We start from the raw sequence: 10,843 nt of genomic DNA on the forward strand, positions 1-10,843 counted from the left end.
ATCACTCAGCATCCTCAACCGCAGTCAGCATGAGGTGCTGGTGGATCAGCCCCAGGGTTGAGGGGGCTCCTGCTCGGCCAGCCCCCCTAGCTGTGGTTTGGGGCTGTCAGCTCTCTGGGCCAGCTGCCCTGGGCTCGGCACCCCAGCCTCTCCCTCCTCCCAAATCCAGGCCCACTTGGCCACAGTGCTCCGGAAGAGTGATGCAGGGGCTCCGTGGCCAGGCCTGCAGCTGCAAAGCTGTGGGGCAGGAGAGGTCAAGGTACCTGTGGGTCCAAAGCAGCAATGTGCAGTAGAAATAAAGTGTGAGCCACATATGTAATTCTAGTAGCCACATTTTTAACAAGTGAAAAGAAACAGGTAAAATGAATTTCCATAACATATTTAATGCATTATATCCAAAACATGATCACTTGAACCTGTAATCAATATAAAATAATTACTAATGAGCCAGTGGCACAGGAATCCGAGGGGAGGCCAGGTGTCCACTCCCCCCGCTTCGTTCATGCACACATTGATTCAGTGCTCACGGGGCGTCAGCTGCTGGGCCCTGAGGACTCTGGGATGACCACATGCCCCTGTGCAGAGACCAGGTCAGTGTGGGAGACAAACTTTAATCCGATAGTTCCAAAGCCATGTGCAATGACACACAGACTGCGCGGCAGCGGGGAGGGACTCTCGTGCCCACCCTGAACTTGCCTTGTTCTTGTGAAACTCCTGCAGGGTAGGATCTGGGACGCCATCTGCTGCCCAGCCCTGATAACAGATGATATGTGGTTTTTTTGCCACAATTTTTTAAAAAAAGGAATACTATATAGGAAAAAAAAAAAAGTAACTCTGCTACATTTAATAATGTATGACTGCTTTGCTGCAACAACAAACACAATGTTAAGGAAAAAGAAACCATTCTAAAACATTAAAAAGAAAAAAGAGGGGATTCCCTGGTGGTCCAGTGGTTAGGTCTTTGTGTTCTCCCTGCCGGGGACCCGGCTACAATCCCGGGTTGGGGAACTATGATCTCGCAAGCTGTGCAGTGTGGCCAAAAAAATTTTGTTAATTAAAAAATAAAAAAGAGTTCACATTGGGCCTCTCTGCCTTTCCTAGAGCACCCATGACTCCCCTGGGCCCCCCAACTCAAACTCAAGTCTTCTTTTTATTTTAACCCAACCCTCACAGTTTTTTGCACAGCGCTGTAAGAAAATATGTCTGACCCAGGCTGAGGAAACCAGGGTTCTAGTCTTCTCTCTGCCGTTGACTTGATGTACCTCAGTTTTCCCATCTGTAAAATGGGAGAAGAGGTTGGGGATACTGCTTTCTCTAGGTCCTGGGGGGAGGGTCCATGGTCAGAGAATGTGGTCAGTGAGGATCAGGTGAGAGCCTGCTGGGGCCCTTCATTTTACCTTAAGGCCAGCGGGTGAGGTGGGGCTGGCTGGCAGAGGGGGCTACGTGAGCCTCCAGACTGAACTTGGACAGAGCAACAGCAGGAAGACGCTCCAGGCTTTCACACAATCAGAATGCCATCATGGCCGCTGATTCATCTGTCACCAGGTGAGGGGTCAGTAGGAGCATAGCATTAGCCATGGGTGTGATCATGAGGTGAGACACAAGGTCCCGTTGGGATGGTGACAGGGTTAAGCACTGAGCAGGGCCTGCAGGCACTGGAAGGAAGGTGAGGTGTCCGTCCTCCAGGCTTGGGAATGGGGCCGAGGCCTCCCTGGCAGGGCTGGGGGAGCTCTGTGATTTGGGTGACAGCAATTGTAGGGTGGGCTTGCCCAGGTCTAGGGGTTTGTGTTCAGTGGGCAATTCCCCCTTATTGTCCCTCCATCCTCAGTTAACATTAGCTAACTGTGGCCGTTCAGGTCCAGGGAATTCATCCATGAACACACCATAGACGAGAAAGTGACTAGAAATGGATTCTTGTGGGCCTTGTGGTAATGGAGAATTAGGGACTGTGTTTTGGCCCTTTCTGGGCCTCAGTTTCCTCATCTGTCAAATGAGGATGAGAGTTCCTACTGGGCCCACCATGCAGGGTGGCTGAGAGTCACAAAGTGGGCAAGGATGTGAAGGGAGCAGAATGAGGAACCACTGACTGGGTGAGGGGAGGGGGAACAGCGGTTTAGGCAGAGGGTGCTCTGACGCTGGCAGACTGACCAGAGGCCAGGAGGCCAGAGGGATTTGTTTACTGACTCCCGGAATCCTAGAGGTGAAGCCCCGCTGTTTACAAGTTCTCACGGGCCTTCCTACGCCCAACCAGGACACCTGTGGTCTGGGGGCAGGGCAGGGACTGGCCACGTGCAGCCCGGGAGGGGCCGGCTAAGGGTGGGTTGTAAGCACCTGGTGTTCATCAGGGAAGCCACTCACGTGATGCCTGTGCCAGTCAGCTGCCTATGCCTGAGAAACACCCACCTTCCCAGAATTCCCGGTTCCTCGGTGGCCATCCTGAAACCTTGTAACCCAGGAGGCCCAAGGTAGCCGAATTCCTCCTGTCCCGCACCCTCACCCCCTTCTGCAAAGAAGGAATGTTCCATTGCTAGGGACTGAACGTTGGGAGCAACACGAAACTCAGAAGAGCGCCAGGGTTTGCAGGAGAAGCCAAGTAAGAAAAGTGACTCAGCAAAATAAACCATCACCTGTGGATATTCTGAACTGCTATCTTGGGACTCTGGGTGATTGCCCGGTTCTGGCGACAGGTGCTTGGTATACAAAACTTTGTTTCCCACACGCCAGCTGTAATATTCATGCTCATCAGCTTACAGAAGGAAGCCTAGGAGGCTTGGGAAGGAGCTGCCACGGACGGGCCTGATAGCTGCCTCGTCCAACGTAAGACTCCTAAATGGGTTCACGGCAAAGGGAGCAGTGTGCCCTGTAGGGACGTCAGGAACCAGAGGGGATGCTTAAATCTTAGGGACCCCTCTGCCCTCCAGGAGCACATCCTTCTGGTCAAGGAGGTGTATGGGACCAGAACCAACCTGCACCATCAGTCCTGGGTCCTACTCGGCCCTCATCTGAGGAGCTGCATTGGGGTGATAGGACCTCAGTGTTTGGGGGGGTGGGGGGCGTGAAAGCACATCTTGTCCACCACCTTCTCTAGGACAGCCTCTGAACTCTAGTGACAGAGAGCCTGTCACTTTATAAGCAACCCACTGCTAAGCCATCTGTATTAAATTAAAAAATGTCTTCCTTAAATTCAACTGTAATTGTCACTCTGAAACGATGTTTCTATTCACAGGCGGTTCTGAGCCCGGGAGCCACAGAAGTCAAGTCCAGTCCAGTGTTCGCTGGGCAGCCCTTGGGCTGTGTGATGAGTTAGGATACCCTGCCCACCTGACTTTTCAAGTTCAGGACTTTTCTAGGGGATGAGAAGGCAGGGTACTCCCCTCATCTACTCTATTACGCTTCTCCTGCTCGATGGATGGAACCACCAGATCCCCACACTGTGCAGGCAAAGCCAGTCCCAGGTAAGAGGTGCATGGAGAGGGGGGTCAGAGAGAGACAGATGTGGTCTCAGCTCCCCACTCCCAGCAGTACCCTCAGGGAGCCCCACTCCCTCAGCCCGATGTCTTGTAGGTTGTGTAGCTGTGTCAACAGCTCCAGCTTGTGTTTTATTTTGACCTCAAACATGTGTCTTCCCCGTTGTCAGCACCACACATTCTGGTGCACATGCTCAGTGTGGCGTTTGGGGGATACAAGTCTGTCCAGATGTTCTCAGCTTCAAATAGTGTATCCTGATCTGATGGCCCCATGAGCAGGCTCTCCTGGTGGATCCCCGGCTCCTGCCTTGGGTTGGAAAACATGGTCATACATCATTAAATGCTGGTTTTGAAATCAGTGTTAGAAGTAGCCTACTTATCATGACAGGTGAGAAGCAGGTTGAAAGATGGGAAAGATCAGCCCCGCTCTTCTGCCTCCTTCTCAGTTCAGGCCTCATGTTCTCGTCTTTCCCTCCACTGACATTCCCGTCTAAGATGCTCTCCACACAGCACCTATTCAGGCTCTGGGCTCTACCGGCCCCAAATCACAGCGTGCCCTTTTCTGATGTGCCTCTGTCATCGCTGTTCTGTCTGCTCGCACTATCCTCTCTCACCCCTTCTCCACTAACCAGTTTATACACCTTCAAGATTCAGCTCTGGTGCCCCTTTTCTAGAAACCTCGATGGTGTTTGGGGGCCTTTCCCTTTTGCCTTCCATGGTGCCTTGGGCAGATCTCTGCCCGTTTTTCATCATTCCATGCCAGTCCCCAGCAGGCGGGTGTTGAGGAAATTCCTGCTGACTGACTGGTGGAAGGGCAGACAGAAAGTAAGGCCAAATGTCCCAACCTGAATCCAATACCAGCACAATACTTGCAAAGTCCCTGGTGATAATGGTTTTCCACACATAAGGTTTTGTATATGAGAGAGAGAAAAAAAGAGAGAACCTGGTGAGTAGGGACCCCGCCTCCTATTTTGCCCAGCCCAGCCCTGCGCGTGGAGTGGTGGGCAAAGGCTGCCCACATACCAGGTAATCAGAAGGGTCAGGCACTGCTTCTCCAAAGATGGAAGGCAGATTGAGGCCCCAGAGAATCCAAGAGGGGTCCTCCTGCCACCCGACTGCCAGAGGCCTGTGGATTCTTAAACTGGCCCCACATAGAAGCTGAGGTGGAGAAAGACTCAGACTGTTCTCTGAATATCTTTGTGCCGCTACCATCTGCTGCAGTCGGGAAAGAAAGCAGCGTTGCGTGGTTTCCTTCAGGAGCCGTCAGAGCTGTGTCCCCATGCAATAGAGCCCCTAGTTGTAAATAAGCTCTGGGGCCCAGAACAGGGCTGGAGCTCTCCTGTTCTGCACCTTACCCAAAGAGGGGCTCTTGGCCATTCAGATCTCGAAAGTGAAGTCCCTAGAATGGAGGAAAGTCAACGTGCTTTTCTCCAGACTGCAATCAATCTGGCGTGGCTTCCCAACCAAGAGGTGGATCTGGAGAGCTCAATCCAAACCCAAGGGCTAGGAGAAAACCCTAAAAATGGTGCTGTAACTTGGTAATGTTTATAATCTCTAGTTTCTGAGATTTTGCTAATCCCGGATGAAATGAGACTATAATTCCACTGATGAGGTTCACATTCAGTTCCTTTTAGCTCAAGAAAGTAGTAAACAAAAATCTCCATTTTTGACCCCCAAGTGTTTCTCTGTCCACCTGTACCTCACCTCCAATTATTTCTTCCCTTTGTTTACTTTTACCAGCCATGAAACATGACACCTGTGAAGATTTTGACTGGAGGACTGTTACCCATTAACCCAGGCCCTTTCAATACAGTCAGGTAAGAAAGCTCTTCAGTTTCTTTTTGCAACATTACCAGCTTGTTTGTAGTGGCATAGTGCCATCACTGAAGTCATAGTGACTTTAATAAACATGTTAAATGGTTCACCATAATGCCCCCAATCAAAATCCACATTCCAAAGCAAGGCTTCCTTTGTTTACTAAATAATAGCCAGAAAATTATTGTCTTGGTGTCTGATTTTAAATAAATTGAGTTAAGAGCCTTTGTAAACACAGGCTCTGACCTTTGTCAATTAACTGAATCCCCAGTTGAACCCTTTATAAGGGATGCAGCAGAAACAGGGCCTGTTTTAGGACCTTTGTTAATCATCAGGTTTCTAAGCTGTTGTTCTCACCTTTCAATTAGGAGGATGGTGGCCACCACCCAAAGGGCTTCTTTTAGTTTCCTAGTTCCTCTATTCCCAAAAAGGTGCTTTTCACACTCTTTTAGGGACTATGACATTGCATTACTTGTAGCTTTAGTACAAATATCAGATAGTCTAGTGGGATATTATATAGCTAAATTCAAGAAAATGAGCTATATAAACTGGACTTTATTTTCTTAGCATTTATCCCTTCAGTGCATTCACTACCTACCTATTAGTTTCAGTTCAACAAATAACTTGAGTCCATACTAAATCTCTATTTGATGGACCCAACTGTAATAGAATCATGATTGTTTATGTTAAGAGTTAGCACAAAGCTTGATGTCCTGCACACTGTTAGTGGGAAGGTTAAAGGGATGGCTGTAGAAAGGTTTTATATTTGGATTTAAGTCTCAAAAGTAGCTTGATAATCCTTAACAAAATGATAAAATTTTTCATTCGAATCACCTGAGGAGTTGAAAAAAGTCTGCTTCCTGAGGGCAGCCTGGGCTTTGGGTAATTCTGAATTGCAGCCAAGGTTGAGAACCACCGACTACAGGTTACATCGACATAGGATTTACTAATAAATGAATTCTCAGGGAAAAAAAAAAAAGATAAATTTTTTTCTTCACTGATTGGCCAATGACCATTTAGTGTTACTAGTATTTAGTGTTATATTACTGTTTTTCCTAAATGAAAATCCACACACTTTGGCACCAGAAAAACCTGAGAACCTTGTTGAAGATTCGGATTACTGCCCTCCACCCCACCCCGGATTTACTGAATCACAATTTTTGGTGGGATTTTTTTTCTTGTGTGTGTGTGTGTTTTAAAGCCAGCTCCCCCCCCCGGCCACACACACACACACACACACACACAGGAGATTCCGATGCATACTAAAGCTAGAGAACCTTGATGTAGATAAAACCAACCAGCTGCCTTATTTTTCACATTTCAACTGAATTGGCATTGTGTAAGTCCTACTACAATGTGCCCATGAGTTGTTTTCAGTCTTACAAGGCAAATTAGGCCTCGGTACTTAATTTAAGCAAAGGTTCCTTGGAATCCTTGCACAGAGGGTACGTTCTATAATCTTAATAATTTCAAAGTCCAAGAAATTTCTAATAAGCACAATGAAAATTACAATTGGATGGTAAAAATGGGACTTGACACCAGAGTGTTTCAAAGACCAGGTAATCATTTTATTTTTCTATTCCTGACACTCAAATTCATAGGGGGGTGAAAAGACAATAGAACATAATCAAAATAACACACAAACACAATTCAAGGACATTTAACCAACTATTATAGCTGTTCTTTGTAAAATATATAAAGGTAAACAAACATCTTTATATAAATTAATGCTTAACAATCTGTATACACTGTAAAACAATTGTTAAAATTCACACTAAGATGCTAGTGCAAGCAGTGGTGTACAAAAGTGCAAACAAGGTTAGTGATGAAAAACTTATCACTGACTTACCACTTCAACATACTCTGCATTCAGTCAAATACTGAAGGCCTCACCACGGAAAACACTTTGATCACTTTTAAAGTTAAGTGACTACATTCACCCTGAGTGCTCTTGCCTCAGTGTGGCAACTGATTACGAGTCCAGGTTAGGAGCAGCACCAGGGAATCCAGAAACCCACGCGAAGTTGGCCATTCTGATGTGAATCTTCATACTTGATAATGAAAACAATTTCAAGGACAACTTGTATGTCAGAAACTGTAGAACTGTCACCTCCCTTTACCCTCAAATATTTAAAACTAAAATTAAATCTAATTCCCCCGTTTCATTTAAAATACATGCTGAAGAATTCATCCACTCCAGTGTGGCTTTTCCAGAGAAAATAATTCTGCATGAAATCACTCAAAAGCCTTTCCCATTTCTGTCCTAAAATCTATTTGGGGTGGGGGCACTCCTGAAACAAAGTTTACTTTGGATAAATTTGCTTACTTTACTGTGATTACTTTGGATTCTGTTTAAAAGTGTGGTCAAAGCCCGGAACAATCAATCAGAGGTATTAAATATATTAGCTACTTAATGTTCTAAATTATGAGGACAAAAATTAGTTAGTTCAAAATTGCATCTTCAACAGACTCTGTAGATTTCCTTTATACTCAGGGATCTTTTTATCCAGGTGTGGGCTGGGGTATGTGAGGGGTAATGGTTCCAGGGTTCAAGAGTAGAAACATGGTTTTAACAAAATTCCAATCACTTTACACAGAGGCACAGTCCTATATTTTTAAGAGCTTGTTCTCTTTCTTTTCTTTTTCATCTTTTTCTTTTTCTTTTTTTTTTTTTTTGGTTAAAAAGCACTAATTTGCATTTCAAAAGGACAATGATGGAAATGACCAGAAACATAAATATGGAGCTTTGAGAATTTAGTCCTTAATTGAAGATATACTGTTTTCTGAACTCTTAACTATTTATTACAAAAAAAATTTTTTTAATGTTTATAGAAAACCTTTAATTCCCTATTAATTTTGCATCCAGAAGTTTATATTTGCTAATCTCTATTTTTTTCATGCTCTCTTGGAGACTTTTTGAAGCTTCACCAACTTTTACATACGTTTAAAATGATCCAAACAGGGACTTCCCTGGCAGTCTCCACGATTCCAATGCAGGGGACACGGCGATCCCTGGTCGGGGAACTAAGATCCCACATGCTGTATGGCACGGCCAGAAAAAAAAAACAACAACAAACCATATACTCTAAATAAAATCAACACAAGATTTTTTGAGAGACTTCCTTTTATATTAGCTATTTTCAAGGTACTCTGGTCAAAATTTATTTGGCAATAGAAGTCTTGCAATCTTCAGTCCTGTAAGTGACTAAGACTGAAATGCTACGTTGAGTCACACACCAAGTACAGTTTCAGAAAATGTAAACCTGTCTCCTGAAACTCTCAAATCATGTCAACTAGAGGTATTCTGTTTTTAATGATGGAACTTGTGAAAATGCTGGGTTAATTAAATCATTTTGCAGAAGGCAAGAAACACTATTATCAAATATTACTCTATTTTAATGATTTACAAGTAGCTTATGTGCTGGAAAGTGCTACACAGAAGTGTGAGCCAGTTGAACACTAAAGAAAAGAAATGTTCTGTGTATACATTGTAAACCACAGTAAATTTGTATAAGTACACAGGCACACAAAACTAAAATTTAGATCTATGCAGGCAATATCTGAATTCATACTTCTTTGGCACTCAAAGATACTGGGTCAACTAAGCCAATGGTGAAGAATATTTTTTCATATGCTTTAGGAAATATCTGTGCCCCAATTTTTAAAAATGCTATAATCTTCAATCTAAAAATTCACCAAGATAAAGATAAACTGAAATCCATCAATTTAAACAGTTACACAAAAGTATAATTAACAGCAGTCATTGAAACAGGTGTGAGGTTAAGAAGCTCTTCTTTAAAAATATAAAATTTTGCCAGCTGAGACCCTCTATTTTTAGTTTTGGACTTAAGATTTTAAAACATCTTTTGAACACTTCCTGATTTGTATGGAATCCAATCGCAACTTGTATACAATAGTGTTAATTACATTTTCACACTTTACAGTGGGAGGAACAAAATTAACCTATGTCCCCAATACTACCATTTACCCAAAAACTACTCCGCAAATGTACACACTTGCACAGGCACATACAGAGTATATGTTTTCCCCATGTGCTTTTACTGCTTCTTGGCATTCTCTTAACTTGCTTCTCCTGAAGGAAGCAGTGACTCAGTGTATATGCTCTGAGGAGCTCTCAGAGCTAGATGGTAAGCCCAATGGCTGGGGAACTCTGAGGCCCATCTCCCTGGAGCTGTCAGGAAACTGCAGCTTCATTTCCAGAGGTTCAGGCCATAAGACTCTTACATCATTGGGAAAATATCCACAGTTTAGCTGTGGTCCACAAAGTGACTTTGTTCCTTTGATCCCAGTGACAGACCTAGAATGAGAGTTCTGGAACAAGATATTTTGTACCAGAAAGCAAATCCCCTCTAGAGAAACCAGTAAGCTTTTTCCTTTATACCAATTTATAACACAAATAATTAACTTCTCAATTATCACAATAGATACTAGGAAATACTTGAAGAAAGGCATGTCCCTGTAAATATTGAAAAGGTACCATCAACAAGAGGCAATTACTTTTAATAAGGCTTAATTCTGTCTAGTCAAGACGTTAAAAATGAGTACTTTAAATATCTGGCAGAATAAACCAAGAGGCTAAAATGTCATTTGCTACTTTTCCCATGGTGCTACTGACGTTTCTAGGCAGGGAGAAAGCTTTTTATTTTTGTTTAGAAGGAAGCTGAAAGTGAAATAGAATAGGTGAATTCCTAAAACCAAATGTCATGGTGAAATGACCTTGTTGGTTTAGCTAACTGGTAATTCCTTCCAGGCATATCCTTCAATCCTTATTTGCTTCATATATTACATTATTGATGACAGAAAGGACTACAGTAACTCTGATTTGGACAATAGCTAGATAAAACACTAATTCTGATATTAAAATTACTCTTGATGGAATTGGAGCAATCTATTCTCAATGGAATTGGTTAAATATACTATAAAACCTTGGTTTATGACCAAGAGAGGAAACCTTAAGTTTGACAGTCTTTAAAAATAAATATTTGGCACTTGTCTTTCAGCTAATTATGGGACTCTCCGACATATGGAAAAAAAGAACTCAATTTCTTAGGAAATTAAAATGCTTTAAAAAGCTAACTAAAATCTTATTAGAAAGCCTATCAATGAGGCTTGCAGACACTATCACATGGCAAGAACTGTATCTAAAAACAAAAGCCTTTTGTGCTATAAAGTGAGAGCTAGCTGAGAATAACTAAAAAAAAAGAAAATTAAATACATGGATTCATTTTCTTTCCACCAAGAAATAAAATACGCCCAAAATGCAAAAGAGCTGTAGGACAGGAGCAAAATCCCCAAACATCTCAGTGACAAATGAAGGAGAATAGGCTCTTTTTCCTCAGATGCACGCCTCCACGATGAAACTGCGCACAAGACCCTACTTGTCGTTTGCCCTGGAGAGTACCATTAAGTATAAAGAGACTGGGGAGTACCTGTAAATGTGGGGAGACTGGTGCCTGTCACTACTTTTGGTGAAGAGGCACAGAATACCAAACCAGTAAGACGGAGCACTTCAGAATCAGACAACTGGAATGGGCCTAGCA

Source organism: Eubalaena glacialis, chromosome 4 (genome assembly GCF_028564815.1).
Source record: "Eubalaena glacialis isolate mEubGla1 chromosome 4, mEubGla1.1.hap2.+ XY, whole genome shotgun sequence".
NCBI classification, from domain to species: domain Eukaryota; kingdom Metazoa; phylum Chordata; class Mammalia; order Artiodactyla; family Balaenidae; genus Eubalaena; species Eubalaena glacialis.